The sequence below is a fragment of the Thunnus maccoyii genome, chromosome 11 (genome assembly GCF_910596095.1).
Source record: "Thunnus maccoyii chromosome 11, fThuMac1.1, whole genome shotgun sequence".
NCBI lineage: Eukaryota > Metazoa > Chordata > Actinopteri > Scombriformes > Scombridae > Thunnus > Thunnus maccoyii.
Genome location: NC_056543.1, coordinates 3,798,387 through 3,816,695, shown reverse-complemented (window position 1 = coordinate 3,816,695; position 18,309 = coordinate 3,798,387). Strand labels below are relative to the sequence as shown.

Here is an 18,309-nt window from a genome sequence, read left to right as displayed (position 1 = left end):
TTCAGGTACACCCCTAATGCGTAGTACCTGAAACCAGTTCAGAGTTTGAATGAGGCGTCATGGTTATCAGCTCTGAGCTCAACTAAGAATGTTAAATAACAACTCAGATATCAAGGCCTTATAAAAGAAGACACAGGTACGCCGGTGCCTTCTAGATCAGTGACGACCACCCGACTCAGTCATAGAACTCACAGCGGAGAGAGCGACAGCTGTCTGATGTAATCAATCGAACGGCGCTGTGCAAAACAGCATCCAGAGGTTTGAGGGTGGCGGCAGCATGAACACACAGGATGTGGACAGTCTGGTAGATCGTTTAATGTGTTTCTGTCTTGGAAAGAGAAACAAGCTCTGTTCTGGTGCAAGAATCCAATTAGAATTTTTAGTTTTTGAGCGAGATGTTTGACACGAGTTTTGTAGGACAATCTGTTATCTAAACAGATAAATGATTCTTAACTAAGACATCAACAGACTACATATAAATCCATAACACAGAAATAAAGACTGAACAATGGGAGCAAATCAATAAGTAATCAGTGGTTTGTTTGGGTTTTTTTTGTTTCATTCTTTTTTTTGTTGTTTTTTTTTTCGTCTGACAAAACAACTCTGTCAAAATATCGAGAAGTGAAGCAGAAAGCTAAAACATCAATACATCACTGAATTGCAATTTTATTTTGTCTCAGCTGAGAATCAATAGTGTAAATACTCTGAATCTCCATTGTTTTACAGAAAGCAGAATTTGTTTTCCAATTTAATAAAACCTCCACTGAGCCTGTTCCATTTGACCTCAACAACTTCTGTCAATAACAAACAACAGAAAAATGTCATTTAGTCAAGACAGCGGAGGCTGATGTGTGCAGGTCCATTTCAAATTGAAAAACAATATGTGTGTAATCAGTAATGAACTGACTTCATCTGACACAATCATGTTATGTATGTTTTATCATATGATGTCCTTCATTATGTCCTTTACATGTGATATACATGAAACTAACTACATTAATACATTTACTTACATTGTACTTATACATATCATGCTTTTTGTGATTTTCTGTCATTGAGATGCATGTATGTAAAAAATGCTGCCTGTAAGACAAAGCCCAGGTTTCAGCTGCCCTGAACACTTTATTTACAATGTTTTTTTTCTATTTTCTCAGTGAGTATGTCCATAAATGTCCATCTGCTCTGTAATATTTGTTGCTGAGGTTGTTTACATCGTCCACTCTCATATTTTGGATCAGATTCAGGCTCCAACATGTACGGCTGTACTCGAGACGTTTCCATTTCGAGTAAAGAATGAGAGATAAAGAAATGAAATCCAGCAAACATAGTTTGTTTATGTGGCCTCAGGAGCCAGAGGTCATTTCTGGACGGCCAATCAGAACAGAGTGGGCTCATCAGGAGGCGGGCCCTAAAGAAACAGGAGCTAAAACGGCCTGTTTCAGACAGAGGCTGAACTGAGGGGCTGCATAAAAGGCCAGTAGAAGATAAATAAGGAGTTTTTCACTGGAAATCATGCAAAGATATTCCAGTAGAGCCCCAGAATATAAATATAGAGCTAGAAATGTGCAGAATATGTCTTCTTTAATTGCAGTTTTCAGGTACTTCACTTTTACTTTGGTATGTGATAGCTATAGTTATTTTGCAGACATATATAATATATCATGATATATCTGATCCTTTAATACAGATTAAACTACCCAGTAGTACAATTTAAAGTAGTTGAAATTACCTCAACCAGCTATAACATCAACATGCTATTTACACATAAATAAGTCAGTATTAATATTCCAGTAATATATAACACTATAATACAATCAATTAATGAGGCTTTTAAGTATATGTTATGGATAATAGTTTTGTACTGAAGCAGTATTAGTAGTATTGTTACTTTGTGCAATTACTACATCTTCCAGCGTCGGCTATGTTTGCTAACGGTTAGCTTGGTTAGCTTATAAGCTAGTTAGCCGCTGTATTCTCCATGGAGGAGATGAAGACAGCTCATTGACTCTGGAGCCAAACAGCTGAGATCACATTCAAATAAAATTATAATTAATGAGGTCTACATGTCATCACCAGCATGTCAGACCGCACAGAATCTGGACTCACTCTGTCTCATCTCTCTGTGCTCTGTGTTTTCTTTCGTCTCTCTCTCTTCTGGTCTGTCACTCTCTCTCTCTCTCTCTATCTCTCTCTCTCACTGGCCGGGCTTCTGAGAGTCGGAGGGAGACAGACGTGGTCTTTGACTGGAGCGGTGATGCTATCGCTGCTAGCTGCACAGGCCTGGCTTTGTTTTCTTCCTCCTCCTCCTCCTCCTCCTCCTCCTCCTCCTCCTCTCCCCTCTGCTTTTGCTGCTCTCACTCGCCTAGGTTTCCCGTTGCGCATGGAATTTCTGAAACATGGAATAATGAGAGGTGTAAATCAAGACAGAGAAAAATCGTCAGTTTTCAGAAATCCTCGGGGGGAAGTCAGAGAAAAAACAAAGGAGGGTTACAAAGCGGCTTCTTTGAAAGAGGAGCAGAATGTATGATTACCTCGCCTACCAAGCGTTTTGTATGGAAAAAAGTTTCGAAAAACTAACGGAAATTTATATCAGGGTCACAGTGGGAAGCTTCACATGAACTTTTGCCCTCTATTTACACTGTCACATCTACAAAACGATAAATCTTCCTCACAGGAGACTCACTGTAGCTTTTTTTCCAGTTATTTGAAGCCACCCAAATTCAAATGTCATTGTCTCAACGGGCTAAACAAACTGCACTAAAAGAGAAAACACTCCAGAGTCCAAATAAATCACCCCGAATGTGTGTGTGCACACACCCTATGAATAGAAAAAAATAACTTTAGCGTAGAGCGACGGGAGAATAAAACCACATGAAAACAGAGCAAAACCACTGATAGTATCCTCTGATGATTCTGTCTCAGTGGACAGAGAGAGAGAGAGACAAAGATAGAGAGCAGCTATACAAGAAAAGGATTGAATAAAAATAAGGGAGCAGGAGGAACCAGAGGAACTGCTTCATTACTGCTAGCCCTGCTGTATTTACCGTCATCACTCACTCCTCTCTGTATCGACTAATCCAGGTGGCGGGCAGTCAACTGTTAGTGAGTTTCCATTACTGCAGCGGCGTCTCACTTTTTACACCCATTCTAAACAACGCTGTCGTGTATGTAAAGGATCTCACTTTTTAACTGCTTTCGTGCAGCTTTTAAGGAGAAATACTTGCTGTACATGCTGAAATATGTGTATTGAAGTGCTGTTTAAACAAATGTTGGATATAGTGGGGATTTTTAAAACACTCTGTAGACACTGTGTGGTGTTTTTTGGCGTCTGACAGAAGATATACACTTATGTTTTAATAAATATAGCTGTCCACACAGCCCGCGTAACAGCTTGTGTTCCTATTCTTAGTCTTCAAGTCTGCTTTTCCTAGTTTTACACACTTCCAAAACTCAGGTGACCTACCTGAACGCTCCACTGTAAACATACAAATGGATCAATCGTTGCCTCTGCTGAACGTGCTGTTCAGTGTAGACAGGATGTAACTTTTGGACCATATTTAGCTCACATCTTTTCACCTGCAATGCACCTAAACCGCCTCATCTCAGGTGCTCCAACTATAAACCTCCCCACATTAGCTTCAGCTGCAGCTTTAGATCGCATTCGTTCCTGATCACTTACGTTGAAATTGTATGGACATGAGGACTGAATCAGGTTTATCGCCAAGTTGGTTTGCAAATACAAGGAATTTGCTTTGCTGTTGTGGTGCATAATGACCAAAACATACAAAGTAAGAGAAAATACAAGTCTCACAAAAGTCATTTACAGTTTAAAATTAAGAGAATGGTCACAATATTGACCAGAAATGTGCAAATGTTCATAGTATAAAGAGTATATGCAATGTGCAAATTATATTAATACAGACTGCCCAAATATAAAACATCATGTCAGATGCGGAGTGATCACAAATGTGCATTTTACATTAATGTGTATTGACCATGAACAGGATTATAACAACCAATAACATCCAATAATGTAACGTGAATATTGTTTAAAGATTCACTTGAGAAAATGTAAACTTGTGAACTGTACAGCAGACATTATTCTATATTTACTCTTATGTCAACAAATCACATGAAAAGACCGAAACAAACAATACATTAGTTTGTGCATCAGTCCGGCCCCAAGAATGTTGGTTCCTATGAAACAGACATAAAAAAAAAAACAGCCTTTAAAAAGCTTCAGTCATTTCCTAAAACAGCTGCACACTGTAGTTTTCAGCAAAAGTTACTTAAACAGGCGGAAATAGTGCATTTTTTGGGGGGACTATTTTCAGCTATGGATTAATACATATTTGGTGCTGCAGTGAGTATTTCTGGCAGCAGGATGGTGTATGTGGGATGATAATGAAGGGAACATGTCACCCATTGCAGCGATGTAGCTTAGTGATGTGTTTTTAATAGTTTCTGGACAACAGTGGAGGTCTACAGCACAGAGGAAGAAGATATATCAGACACGATGCTTGTTAGTAGATCACTTCATGTTTGGTTTTGGTCTTTTATGGGATTTATTGATAACAATAAACACCCTTTGATTTCTACACAACACTTTCACATTCATTACTTGACTTGAATTATGTGTCAGTTGGACAAAAGTCATGTGCAACTTGCATTTTCTCCCAAAATTCATTCAAAATCAATTCCAGCTTTTCCCCCCAAGAAAAATGACTTCACTGACAGATCCGCATGAATAGATAAAAACATTATAAATGTACCTCCCAGTTTTTGTTATTGTTATTAAAAAACACTGCAAATCTCTTGTCAGTAAAGATCAGAGCGACAATAACAACTACATCTCTAAAACTCCACACCCGCCATTTATAATGCAGACCTTCTGTTATAAATCTGTATATTTCAGCCAAATCTGATATAATAATGATAACACCATGAATGTTATTTCTCAGACTTGGCCCCTCTGGAGCCACAGAAGGACATTATAGCACAAGTGTATTTACAAGCCAGGATATCCTCATGACGAGCAAATTGACTTTGACAGGTGAAGTCGGCGGAGTGGCCCCTTTAAAGACGGTGTTGTGAGACACCTCAGCGCATAAATCAGCAGGCGGATTAGTCTGTACGCTCCTTCTCACATCCTGCATACATTATTATCAAACAGAAAGCTTTGACCTATAAGTAGCTATTGTAATTTGAGTTACGAGCCATAAGATCCTCCCTCCCTCCTTCCCTCCCTCTCTCTCTCTCTCTCTCTTTTTCTCTCCAGGTGTCTCTCTCCCGCCTCCTCTTTGATGTAGATTATCTATATGTATGAGTATACACAACCAGGCCACCTCCCAGAGAGCATTTTTAAATCCACAGTTAAACTGGGTTATACTGGGCTAATATCTGCGGAAACTGTCACCATGAGAAATGATCTTACTTATTAGACCTCACACACATCTATTAAAAGAAAAAAAAAAGGACAAAAAAAACCAAAACAACAGGAACACTTTGTTCTGGGATTTGCATGTTTTTTGCCAGATACGTGCTTGTTATGCTCATGTGTATATCTAAATTACTTCAGGAATGTTCTCATTACACTTGAAAGTATTAACATAATGCAGATGTTAATGCTGGACTGCATTACAGCACATGAAATGATCAATATGGTCTCTACTGGAACAAGATCTGAATGGGAAATAAAAAATCGGAGTGTTTAATGCCAAGATCAACAAAGAGATGTAATTTTTTAAATCACTTCTTAAAACACACTTTGACAGACATACTCTGATAATGGAAATTGTTTGATCTGTTTTATCTTTATTCTCTGTTTGATTTATTCTCTTACAGTCCTGGTTTCAATTCATGTCTAGTTTGTTAATGCATGAAATATACATATCGATTATTATTGTTAATGCAGATTGTTTACCATCACGATAGAGTGAAACAAAAGATACAAAAAGGACAATAAATGTTGTTGTCACATTAATCCTCATAACTTCTGTACTGACAGCAGGTTGGCTGAACCAGCGTTAGCAACAATAAACGAGGAGAAAGTTAAACACATCTTTTCAGCATCACTGTCAGCTCAGATCTGTCATGTTTTGGTTCCACCCTCAATAAAAATTATGCAAACAGTGATCCAAAACCACCAACTATAATCATCAGCACAGATCTCTGCAGGAACACTTCCAGTTTGTACGCAGGAACCCAGAAAAACTTTTTGGGAACTCTGCCGTATCTCAAAATCAGTGATTTACTATTCACTACAAGATAATTTTTTTTTTCATTAATACTATTTCATTACAAAAGGAAGATAGAATCTTTGGAGAAATATCAGAAATGCTCTTTTTTGTCTCAGCATCTGGAGAGGAGCGTCAGTGTCTGTGTTTGATTGACAGCAGCTGGTAGGCTGAGCCCCAGCAAGGGGACGAGGGACACAGTGAACAAACTTCATCTGTAGCTACAAGTTGTGGACAGACAGTGTGTTGTCAGCAGTGGCGTTGAAGAGTTCAACAAGCTAAGATGCAGGACAAGACGTGTGTTCGTGTTTGTAAGTTAGACTTTGGCAGGAAAGTTAATGTAGGTTGTTGTTCAGAGTCGTGGCTCTTGTGTCGTGTAGCAGGATGCAATCAGGCTCAGTGTGACCGTCTGCTCTGTGATAGAACGTTATAGCTTTATGCAAGATTTGATTTACTGTATCCAGCTAGATAGATGGATAATTAATGGTATTATAAAAGAATTACGCAAAAAAACGCCATCATGAACCAATGAATTTAAATTTACGGACACATGATACTCACATAATTGTTATTCTTACATCTCTCAAAAGTCAGTTTTTGATTCCACTGACATTTTTGAGGGCATTATACAGTACGTACATTTCACACTGAGAATTCAGATGCTCAAATATAATGGCGGAAAATGAATGAGGTGCACAGTGGAGCAAATAGGGAGCAATGTTGGACACAGCTATAATCCCTGAGCCCCAAACAACTCTCTGATCTGGGGTTAGTGCTTTCTGATGGTCCAGGAACTATCAGGGCAGAGTTTTTCAGTCATTGAAGTGAGTGAGCAAGACAAACATGTTTAACTTGATTTGCTAATTGTCTTAATAGTGACGTGCTAAAGGAGAATTTTTTTAAAAACATAAATGACTCAGCAGATTGTTCATACTTTCACACACAACAGTTAACAACAAGGAACAACATGATCACGGTGCATTGTCATCATCATGAGAATTGTGTTACAAACAAAGCATTGTTTTTTTATCTGTTATTGGACTTATTTCTCTAATCTTTATATTTGGTCAAAAGGCAAACATGAACTCATAAAATAATAATAACTTTTAGCTCCTGATTTTGTTCCTACGTTTAGTTCATGTTGCTCCATAGTTCCTGCTTCCATTTCGTCATAAAGGAGCATAAAGGTACATTCACATTAGCATTTTTATGTTATCAACGTATCTATAATTTTGTCTTCCGGTAATTTTGCTATCTTGGTTTATTCTGTACACACAACATCTATTTCCTGTCTGCTGGACCTGGAAGAGGAAAAGAATCCCTCCTCTGTTCCTCTTCCTGAGATTCCTTCCATTTTTTTATTTTATTTTATTTTTTTGGGAATGGGAAGGTTCCTTATATAAATCGAGGGTCCGAGGATAGAGGATGTTGAATTGCTGTACAGATTGGAAAGCCCCCTGAGGCAAATTTGTGATATTGGACGATATAAATATAAATTGACTTTTGCCTGACACGATTGCCTCCCACTCCGTATCGAAATAGGATGTGATGTCATGGTTCCAATGTGGGGTAATATATAAATATTGAGTAGAGTGTACTCAGTACTCAGAGCTGTGAGTCCACCAGAGCTCATCAGGAGCTCACACCGAAACAGGAAACACACTCCTACGTTGTGCAGGCTTCAGTGCAGGTGAATACGAAGTGAATAGTAAGTGAGCGTACCGTAAGACATGTGCTACTTTGCCCTGCTCTTTTTTTTTTTGCAGTGCACGGTTGTGAACAGCAGCCAACAGCAGGCCGTGTGGGAGGACCAGTGGGCTTTAGCTCCTGCAAGATGACTGGCAGGTGTCTGATCCAATACCACAAGAGGAAAGTCAAAGTCAAGTCATTAGAGGTGAGGAAGGTCCTGTAATCATGGCGGGCTGTCTGTGAGCCTAGACAGACGACTCACTCACTACTAGCTCTCTGTCCTCCACACACACACACACACACACATAGAAAATACACTTACACACATCAATTACTTGTCCATCCCAGTACGTGGTCGTGGTTGGAAAGTGTGTGTGTGTGTCTAGCATAGATTAGAATGTGCCAGAGCTGGTCAGGAGTGGAGAGAGGATCAATGGTGGAGCTCAGTCAGCCATGGCCGCAGACTGTCAGACACCGACCTTTCAGACACTCCACGGATGGATTGGTGTATCAGTAGGTGGGGACGGCTATTCTACACACACACAAACACGCACATACACACACACACACACACACACACACACACACACACACACACACAGTTTCTTTGCAGCTATTTTCAGGTTCACAAAGATGCAGGTCTCTGCCAGGCAACATCTGATGTTTTTGGAAGATTTGTGAATGTTGCTTGAAATTAGGAACTTTCTTCATTAAAGTGGCTATAATCTATGTTTTATAATGACACTGTATGGGCTGACAGTGTGTAATAAGCTGTGTGTGGCTCATAGTGATGAACCTACAGAGAATTATCAGCGACTCTGCAGCTCCTCTCGGCTTTACGGAGCTTTATAGCGAGTCTCAGCTCATTGTTTAGCTGTCCAGCTGTAACTTTACTGTTTTGGTTCACTGTCAATGCTATCGAGAGCGCTCTCATTGAGGAAAAAAGCTCTAAAAAGCCACTGTACACTACCTGCTCAACAGCAAATGGCAAACAGACACCAGTTAGCAACTGGCTGGTGAACATAGTGCAGCATTTAGCAGCTAAAGAGCCAGATATTTCCCTCAGGAGATGGAAGAGAGTAAAAACAGAGCCGAGAGAGTGAATATTGGATTTACAGATGGACAGAAACACGACTCCAAATGAATAATAATGTCGCCTGCTAGATGTGGAAATAAGCAACTGATAGTATGTCAGTGTTGTGTTCACTACTTGCTGAAAACTGGTGGACAAAAAAAAACAGTTAAATGAGCTGTTTTCTGTCTACATTTGTCATCTTAATTTTATGTTTGTTCTTGTTGTTTGTGCAGTTTGTTGATTTGAAAGTGTTGTCAGTATCCCCTGGGATATTTTAATCAAACCTGAGCCAATTTCTTATTTTTCTTCCCCTCTCTCTCTCTCTGTGTGTGTGGTTTTTTGTCCTTATTTTGTTGACAATCCAGTTACATTTTTTTCTCACAGTGCAAAATAAACCCAAAACTAGGTTAAACTCAAACTGACATTGCACTGCTGTTTTAACTTGCAGTATAAATAGAAGCAAATGCTCAATTAACAGCGGTGACGCAGGACCACAGTCTGTGAGTCTAAATGGTAAGTGCACACCATTTTATGAACATTATAGGAGTCCACATACTCTAGAGTGGCTGTTGTATAATCCCATTTTTATGCATGTCTGCCCACAGTATCCACATGGAGAAGTACATTTATCACAGCTGCTAATGAAACACACAGAGAAAAAAAAGAATTACTGCTGTGAGAAAAGACAGATTGATTTCTATATATCAGCAGCATGTTGCATTTATCTTGTGTCTTCAGAACTATTGAACAGAGCAGCACTTATCAATACTTCTATACTAATAATGAACCAAGTGTGTAATGTGAAAGGCTTTGCTCATAGTGACAAACCCACAAAGAAAGCTCTAATACATCCAGAATACTCTACATTCGCAGCACAAAACTGCTAACAAAGTTAGCGGCTAGCTGGTCAGAGTCATATATTTTTCTTAGGAGTTGGTGGAGACCAAAACAGAGCAAAAAGGAGAGTGAATATTGGACTTACATTCAACAGGTGGCCAGACACACAAGTCAAAATGAATGATAATGTTGCTTTATGTCTGTTGGATGCCTAAACAAGCAACTTTGCTAACATTTTAGCCATAACAACTAGCTTACAGCTTGTTTTGCTGCCTCCAAGTGACCAAAAAAGCCATCACTGCTTTAGAGGAACACTGATAACATTGTACTCACCAAAGTCATTCCTGAGATCTCCGAATATGGCGAAAAAACTGGTAAATAATCAAATCTCCAGGTTATCCATGTTGTTTGGACGAGACTTTGGTTCAACTTTGAGCTACCACGCTTACCATAGTTATGCACACTAATGGTTTTCCTGTTCAATGAGGGATTATTTGTAATACTACAGGTGTCACTCTTGGTTTTACCGCTGAATAAAGTGGTAGCTAATCTGGCTAAACAGTGTGTTTAATACTAGGAATGTGCAGAGATCCCAGTATTTGTGTTTGTATCTGTATTTGTTGAGGCAGCAAAATTATTTGTATTTGTATTTGTTTTCAAATAAAAGTGGAAAGAGGCTTAAAAATCCTGTTTTTGTTTTTATTACACTTTTAATTTTAGAAAATTAAAGTGTTACGATAAGTGTTCATGAAGCGTGTGTCAGTAGCTCAGCTTTATCTCTGGGGAACACCCCCAATTCTGGGAGTGATGTCCAAATTAGGAAATGTGCGTCATGTAGCAGGTGGATGTGACTCCCCTCACTGAGACCTGCTGATAGATATAACTGCAGAGCGGAGGAGAGAGACTGAGATAGTGATGTAACCAACCTGCACTCTGGTATTTGACATGGTTTATTTTTCTTCCTGAAAACAAATCATTTTTAAAATATTTGTAAAAAAACAAAAAAAAACAAACACTATTTGTGCTTTGCCGAATAACGTATTTGATTTCAAGCACACCCCTATTTAATACCTGTCTGATTGTCTGACTGCTTGTGTTTCGTTACTATTTTTAACGACAGCACCGTGTTCTGACATCATCTAAGTGTTTCTGGCAGGGTGGCGTAAAAGAATTCATCCTCAAACTGCTCCAGTTGCTCTAATATTTGCCAGGAGAGGTTTTAATCAAGGCACATTTTATGCCTAATATCTGTTTATGACATTTGATGAAAATTGCAACTTCCTTTGAGGTAAAATCTCAAATTATATCACATTTTTTATTGTTTACACTCCACAATGGAAAAGTGCCCAGATACAACACAACACAATCCACACTGAGTCACGGAGAGTTTGTTTATTAGATAGTTTTGGTAAACATCATCCCACCATCATCTGTCTCCTTTTTCCCCACCAGCCATCATATGTCTGGCGTTGTTTCCCCTGATTGGCTTGGATAACGCTTTGACAGTTTTCCTGGACGACAACAGAAACCCACATTCGCAGCCGTCTGGGTGCGGTTATTTTGGAGGAGCTTTGGTTTGCTTTGTTTGAATAATCCCCAGCATCCACGGTGTAAACGCGCTATAACTCTCCAGTCAGCTTCCAAATTACTCTCAGTGGAGCAGCTCCACATTTCATCTCACGGGTGACATCACAAATGAACTTTGGGGGTGATCTGTAGCTTCAGAGAGGGGCAGTTGTTTATGTACTTAACAAAACAGACTCATATGCACCGAGTAATATATGCAAACCCAGTTTTTAGCCTGGATTATTTTCTCTTTAATGTAGCACAGTTATGAGGAAGTTCTCCTTGCATAGGCTCTGGGGATTCTGCCATATTAGACATATAACTCCATAGGATTACATTTATTGAGGATGATATTTATAGTGAGCTACATATATGATCATATATTTTCATGGCTGCACCTTTTCAAGCGCATGTTGGAGGAGACACAGCCTCCAGCACCGGGGGCTGAGCTGTATGTAAAGTTATTCATACATAATGAATCCCCATCTCCCACTTCAGCCTCCCCCCCCCCTCTCCTTTGCAGTCATTTATTTCTTGTGTTGTTGTGTCCGTTGTTTGTTCAGCTTGTTGGATTTCTTTATTTCTTTGTTTCTCTGTCTGTCAGTTAAGCCCCAGTTTTACTAAATATAGATCGGCTGCATGTCATTTGATCTATTGCAAATTAGGTGAGAAACATGTAGCTCCATTATCAACTAATATGAGTCCTGTATTATTACCTGTTTTGTAGAGAGTCCTCTGCAGTGGTGGAAACTAAGTAAAATTACTCAAATACTGTATTTAGCTACAATTTTACTCAAGTATTTCCATGTGATGCTACTTTCTACATTTCAGAGGGAAATATTGTACTTTCTACTCCACTACATTTATTTGACAGCTTTAGTTACTTTTCAGATGAAGATTTGACACAATGGATAATATAACAAGCTTTTAAAATACAACACATTGTTAAAGATGAAACCAGTGGTTTCCAACCTTTTTTGGCTTTTGACGTCTTACAAAAAGCAGTGTGTAGTCGGGGTCACATTTCACATGTCTATGAGTTGTTAACAGCTCCACCAAATAGTGATTTTTCCCTCTAAACTTCTCACATGCTTTCGTTTCAATAAATGTTCAAATGATCCAATATTTCAGCAAAAATCAAAGATTAGAGAAAAAGTCCAGAAACTGAAAACAGATTTGTGTATCAGAACTTTGTTTTTTCTTCTTTCCTCTCCCATTAATCATCTCACCACCCCTCAGATTTATCTGCTGACCCTTTGGAGGGGCCTGACCCCTAGGTTGGGAACCACTGGACTAAACTAGCTAACTGTATATAAAGTAGTGTAAACTAGCTCCACCTCCAGCAGCTACAACAGTAACATGCTGCTCTAACACTGATGCTTCACTATTAATAATCTAATGATGTCATATATAATAATATATCAGTCAGAGGGACCAAACCACTACTTTTACTGCAATACTTTAACTACATCAAGCTCATAATACTTATGTACTTTTACTGCAATACTTTAACTACATCAAGCTCATAATACTTATGTACTTTTACTGCAGTAGGATTTTTCATGCTTTTACTTGTAATGGAGTATTTTTACATTGCTGTATTGGTACTTTTACTGAAGTAAATTATCTGAATACTACATAATTCTTTTATGTACTATTTTATCATATTATATACTGTATATTTGAGAAATTGAGATATTAGGTGGTTTACACACAACTACACAACAAACCTCGTATTCGAAACCATTCGACACCAACAAAAACATTCAATTAACAAATGAAAATCACTTGAAAACATTCTGGTTCCAGAAAAATGGCAACTGACTCTCACACTGTAACCTCAAAGACAATCTTGACAAAGAGAAACTTAAAACATGTGTTGGTAAGTCACATTGGGGGATACTTACTAAGGATTTGCAACCCTTTTGCTTTGTGCTAAACAGCCTAATTGTGTTCTGTCTTTTTTACTAAAAGGCCACACTGAGGTTTTTTGCACCAGTGACATGGATGAAAAACTTAAATCACTGAAAATTGCATGTTTGGTCTCATGCAATATGTATTTTAAGGCCTAATTTAGAGAAAATTGTGCCTGAAATGTAACATCTGGGAAAGGTAGGTGACGCAAACTAGCCGGGTGAGAGCGATGAGTGAGAGAGAAGCGCAAATTAAAAGATGCATTATAAATTAACTTTAGGAGGGATATGAGCTCAGCAACACAACATGGCATGCTAAACTGAAAAATTGCAGTCATGCAAAGTTTTGCACGCCTGTTTGTGTGTTTGTGTGAGGAGACGAGTGCAAAACTCTATCAGCTCAGTCTACAGTTGAGTTAACTGGTAACACTTAGCATTTATAAGCAGTATATAAACAGTTAATTAGTAGTTGTAAGCAGATATAAGTGTGTATTGTATTCATCAACAACTATAACTCCTCCTATGGATGCTTAAAGTAAAATGTTACCAGTTAACCCACAGGAAATGGCTCAGAATGGTTCTGGCCCACCACAACATACATCATATACAAAGGGTGGGAAGCTTTACCCCGCAGCAACAGGTTGATCAGGTCACACTGTCTGTTGGGGTATTTTTCCACGTCACAACATATCCATCCTCAATCTCATCTCTCTTCTGATTTCTTCCCCTAATCTACCTCATCTCCACTCTTCTTTGTCTGCCTGCGTCCTCTCATTATTCCGCCATAATATCCAATCGTCTGTCGCCCTGCTTGTGATTAGTACTGTATCCCAGCTCGTCGTGAGTGTGTGCGCGCATTAGAGACACCTCATCATCAGCCAATCATACGGATCAGTGCCGATGATCCGGCTGGAGCGTGAGGAAAGAAAAGCAAGCTATTGTTTTTGGACTCGCTCCTCCTTTCTCTGTCTCCACCACAATGGACCCAACCTGTCATTGAGGCTTTCACTCGTTGAGCCAAAAGAGCTAATTCGTCCATTTATATTTATGTATGCAAAACCCCTTCCTCTCTGCCATTAAAACAATGCAAATGAAATTGAGTTGCTTTGTTAATTTGTCCCCTTTTCTATTTCCCCAAAAACCCTCAGACAGATGTGGATCTGAACCTTTGTGCTGTAGTCATGCGCCGCCAAACATTAGGAAATAACAGAACCACTGTGAGCTGATAAGACCGACAAAAGAGGTCAATGATCTCAGCATCATGGACATAGAAATAGAACAAGGTGAGACTCATAGGCGTAGATTTGGGGGGGGGGGGGGGGTGCAGGGGATACGTCCCCCTCAATATTTAGAACATGAAAGAAGCAGGGGGCTTTTATTTTGAAAAACTGCTGTAACTTTAGTAATTGACGTAACAATGCCTCCGACAGGGGGGCTCTTTTTCTTCAGCTCTGGGTCTTTTTTTACTCCCAAAATATGAATATGAATTATGAGCTCATACAACCACTGAGTCTTTTGTGGCAAACATAATTATCCCTGCCACACACACACACACACACACACACACACACACACACACACACACACACAGTGTTGTGATGTCAGTCAGCAGCGGCGCAGCGTCTCCTCCTCTCCTCTGGCACTGTTCATAATAGGTTCATAACATTGACTGTATATAAAGATAGACATCATGACAGCCTCCCAAAAGTCAAGCCAAAACATCTGGATTGTCCCCTGGTGGCTGGCTGCAGCATAGGTCATAAATCCCGCCTCCTCCATGTTAGCGGATGGGACATGAGCCAATCTAAAAATCAAAGTACACGCCAAATTTTGGTTTGTGTCATTTTAGGTCATGCTTATGCTTGTTCAAGTGCTCATTTTTCTGATAAATTTGTTTTTAATTAGTTATTTGATGATATGAAATGCGGGACATGTGACATCATGATTGACAGCTGTGACAGCCACTCTCAAACCTCCGTCAGACAGCGGGACAGCTGAGGGGGGCGTGTCCCACGGGCCGTCATCCTGCCGCCTGACTCTACTGTGCAGACTGTGGCTCCAAATGACAACACACAAGCAAGATGGCCGCTCCCAGAAAGGTGATATTTTGGCTTCACTTTTGAATAGTGGTACAAAGTGGAGACGCATCGTCCATATTTATATACAGTCAGTGGTTGATAATCATGAAGGAGCCAGAAGAGAAAAGGAGGAAGAGGTCCAATATTAGGACATTTTTTCTCAAAAGGTCTCAAAACCATGTAGGTTGTGAGCCAGTAGCTTTTTGAGTTTACTTTTAAAACTGTTGTCGGCTAGTTTGCTAACTAATCTTAAAATAATGTTTTCTGCTCATAAAAGCTTGCTAGCTAGCTAAGATAGCAGCAGACAAGCTAATGCAGCATTATCTGCACAGCAGCTGTCCAAAGACAGTCAAAAGAACAGCAGCATGTGATAATTTAGACAGCGTGGGACATCTGAATTTGAATTTCATCAATTGGAATTTATTTACATATTATAAATTCATAGGCCAGTGCTAGATAATAGATGTTTTCAACATGAACATGAGTCATTTTGGTACCATCTGAGATTAGAAAACATTTTTAGGTTATTAAGGAAAGTTTGTGAGTTAGGTCTCCAACAATAGAGTGCATTTATTCAATTCAGTCTGACAGCGCGCAGTGATGAAACGACGGTCATCTAATTGTAGTTATTTGTTGGGTGATTCATAATTCCTTCCTTCAGGACACAACAGGAGGCAATGAGAGTGCAGTTAAAGTGAGTGAAACAATTAACAGAACTCTCTCTCTCTCTCGCTCTCATTTGATTTGTGCCTGGGTTACAATTAAACTATTCAGGGATAAAATGACCATATGAATAATAGCAGTTTACATCTTGCTAAAATGTGAACTTCATGCAGGAAGTACCACTCATTGAGGCAGAGAGAGGCAGAGAGACAGACAAACAAGTTAATATACTATAGTCAGGATTCACATTGACATGGAAACAGCTTGACATTTTAAAAAGTGTTTTCCAGGCCTGGAGATGGTATAAATGGAAAAGGGCATATATGTCCATAGTGGATCAACTCACAATAATAAAAAAATTTTTTTTTCCATTGAAATAGCTTTTTTACAAACATAAAATGAATCCCCCTATTTTGGTGCAATCTGAGATTAGAATTAGAATTAGATTAGTTTGTTATTTAGGTCTACAACTATGGAGTGGGCTGCAGGTTGGACCTCTTTTAACATGCTGTAAATTAGCACCAAATTAATAGGAATTACCTGTGTAGATGCTTTTTGCAGTTGTGGTTTAGATACTATAATGTTTTAAGACATATTTAGAGGTGTTCTGATATTTTGTCCTGACTCTGTAGGTACATTTTATAGATATTTTTCATTTTTTTTAAAAGCTAAATCTTTCTTTTGTTTGTTTGTTTGCTTGTTTGAGAAGACTGAGTGCACAGGCAGAGAGAGAACACTGAGTGAAGATCCAACAGAGCCTTTCCAGCCAAATCCGAGGGAGAATGAGCCACAATTGCTGTCCAACAGAGTCTTAAAATCTCAGGAGAAGTGGTTTAAGGACTTTCTGTGGTTACATTATGCTCCACTGCTTAGAGAGGTTTTGTGTTTCCATTGTATGAAGACCTGTAATGACAAAAATGCAGCCTTAAATGCAAAGGTAGATCCCGCATTTGTTAGTGCAGGATTTTGAATCTGGAAGAAGGCGATAGAAAAGTTCAAAGCCCATGCGTTTACCCATGCCCATAACCACTCAGTCTCAGTGAGTCTCCATAAAAGGAAGTCCATAGAGACAAAGTTGTCAAGTGCATTGCAAACGCAACAGGAGGACACTGTCTGTACAAAGTAGTTGGTGCAGTTAAACTCTTGGCAAGGCAGGAGATAGCCCTCAGGGGGCACAAGAAAGAGGAGGATAATCTCAACCAAATGTTTAAGCATAGATCAGAACCGGACCCCATTCTTCTGTAATTAGTTTGAGAAGCGCAGCCACGTTTATCTCAGCCCACAAATGCAGAATGAAATTCTTCAGCTCCTTGGCAATACAGTTGTAAGAGACGTTGTTGCAGCTATAAACGCTAAACGATTAGTGCAGGTTTCCCCAACAATTGATGGAACACAGGGTGTGTCAGGAAAAGACCAGGAGTCCATCTGCTTTAGATGTGTAGACCATGATCTCTATCAAGAAGCATCAACCAATGGAGAAAACATTTGTGCCATTGCTTTAGACGTACTCAAAAGGCTGGGGCCACGAATATGTCAGGCAAGAAACTGGGGGGGCACAGGCACTTATCAAGTAGCAACAGCCATTGGTTTTGTACGTACACTGTGGGGCACATCGTGTTAACTTGGCAACTGCCTGCAAATCATCGCCTCTGATTCGTGACTAATACACTAAGTCCATGAACTGGGGAATCTTTTCTACCTGTCAGGGAAATTCAAGACAGTACTTGAAAACATAGCAAATCATCAGAAAACTGCACAACACAAAATGCTCAGGCCTTTGTGCCTAACAAGGTGGACAGTAAGGCACAAGGCCATTGCATCAGTCATTGACCAATACGCTTCTGTACTGGACAGTGAAGAGGAGATGGCCTTAGGTACAGCAGATAGATCAACCAAGATGAATGAGTTGTTGGCCTTGGATCAGAGGTAACGGCAGAGTTGGACTGCTTGCATGTCCCAGACACAGCAATCAAGCACTACAGAGCCGAGTACCACAGCACGTTGGGCACAGTTGAGGAATCAGTTTGATCTTCAGAAGCTTGAGGGCGTTCTCCTCACAGGTCAAATCGTTGCCAATGCAGTAGACTGACACCCAGAGCTGAATAGACATGCCCTTAAAGTTGAGTTGCCTTTGTTTTGGGCAAAACATACTTACAGCTCCTGTGAGGAGGCTGCCAGCGTTCTACTGCAAGTTGAGATTCGTAGTTCGTTTCGAGAGGTTGAAGGTCTTTTCAGGTCGCTTTTAGTAAAAT

At 39.6% G+C, this 18,309-nt stretch overlaps 1 long non-coding RNA gene across 1 annotated transcript; it reads left to right on the top strand.

Moving 5' to 3' along the window:
- Positions 1–7,998: 7,998 nt before the first annotated feature.
- On the top strand, positions 7,999–10,172 carry LOC121906575. Its single transcript, XR_006098670.1, has 4 exons — positions 7,999–8,130; positions 8,312–8,442; positions 9,449–9,513; positions 9,606–10,172. It is a non-coding gene; the product is annotated as an uncharacterized LOC121906575 (long non-coding RNA).
- The last annotated feature ends 8,137 nt before the right edge of the window (positions 10,173–18,309 follow it).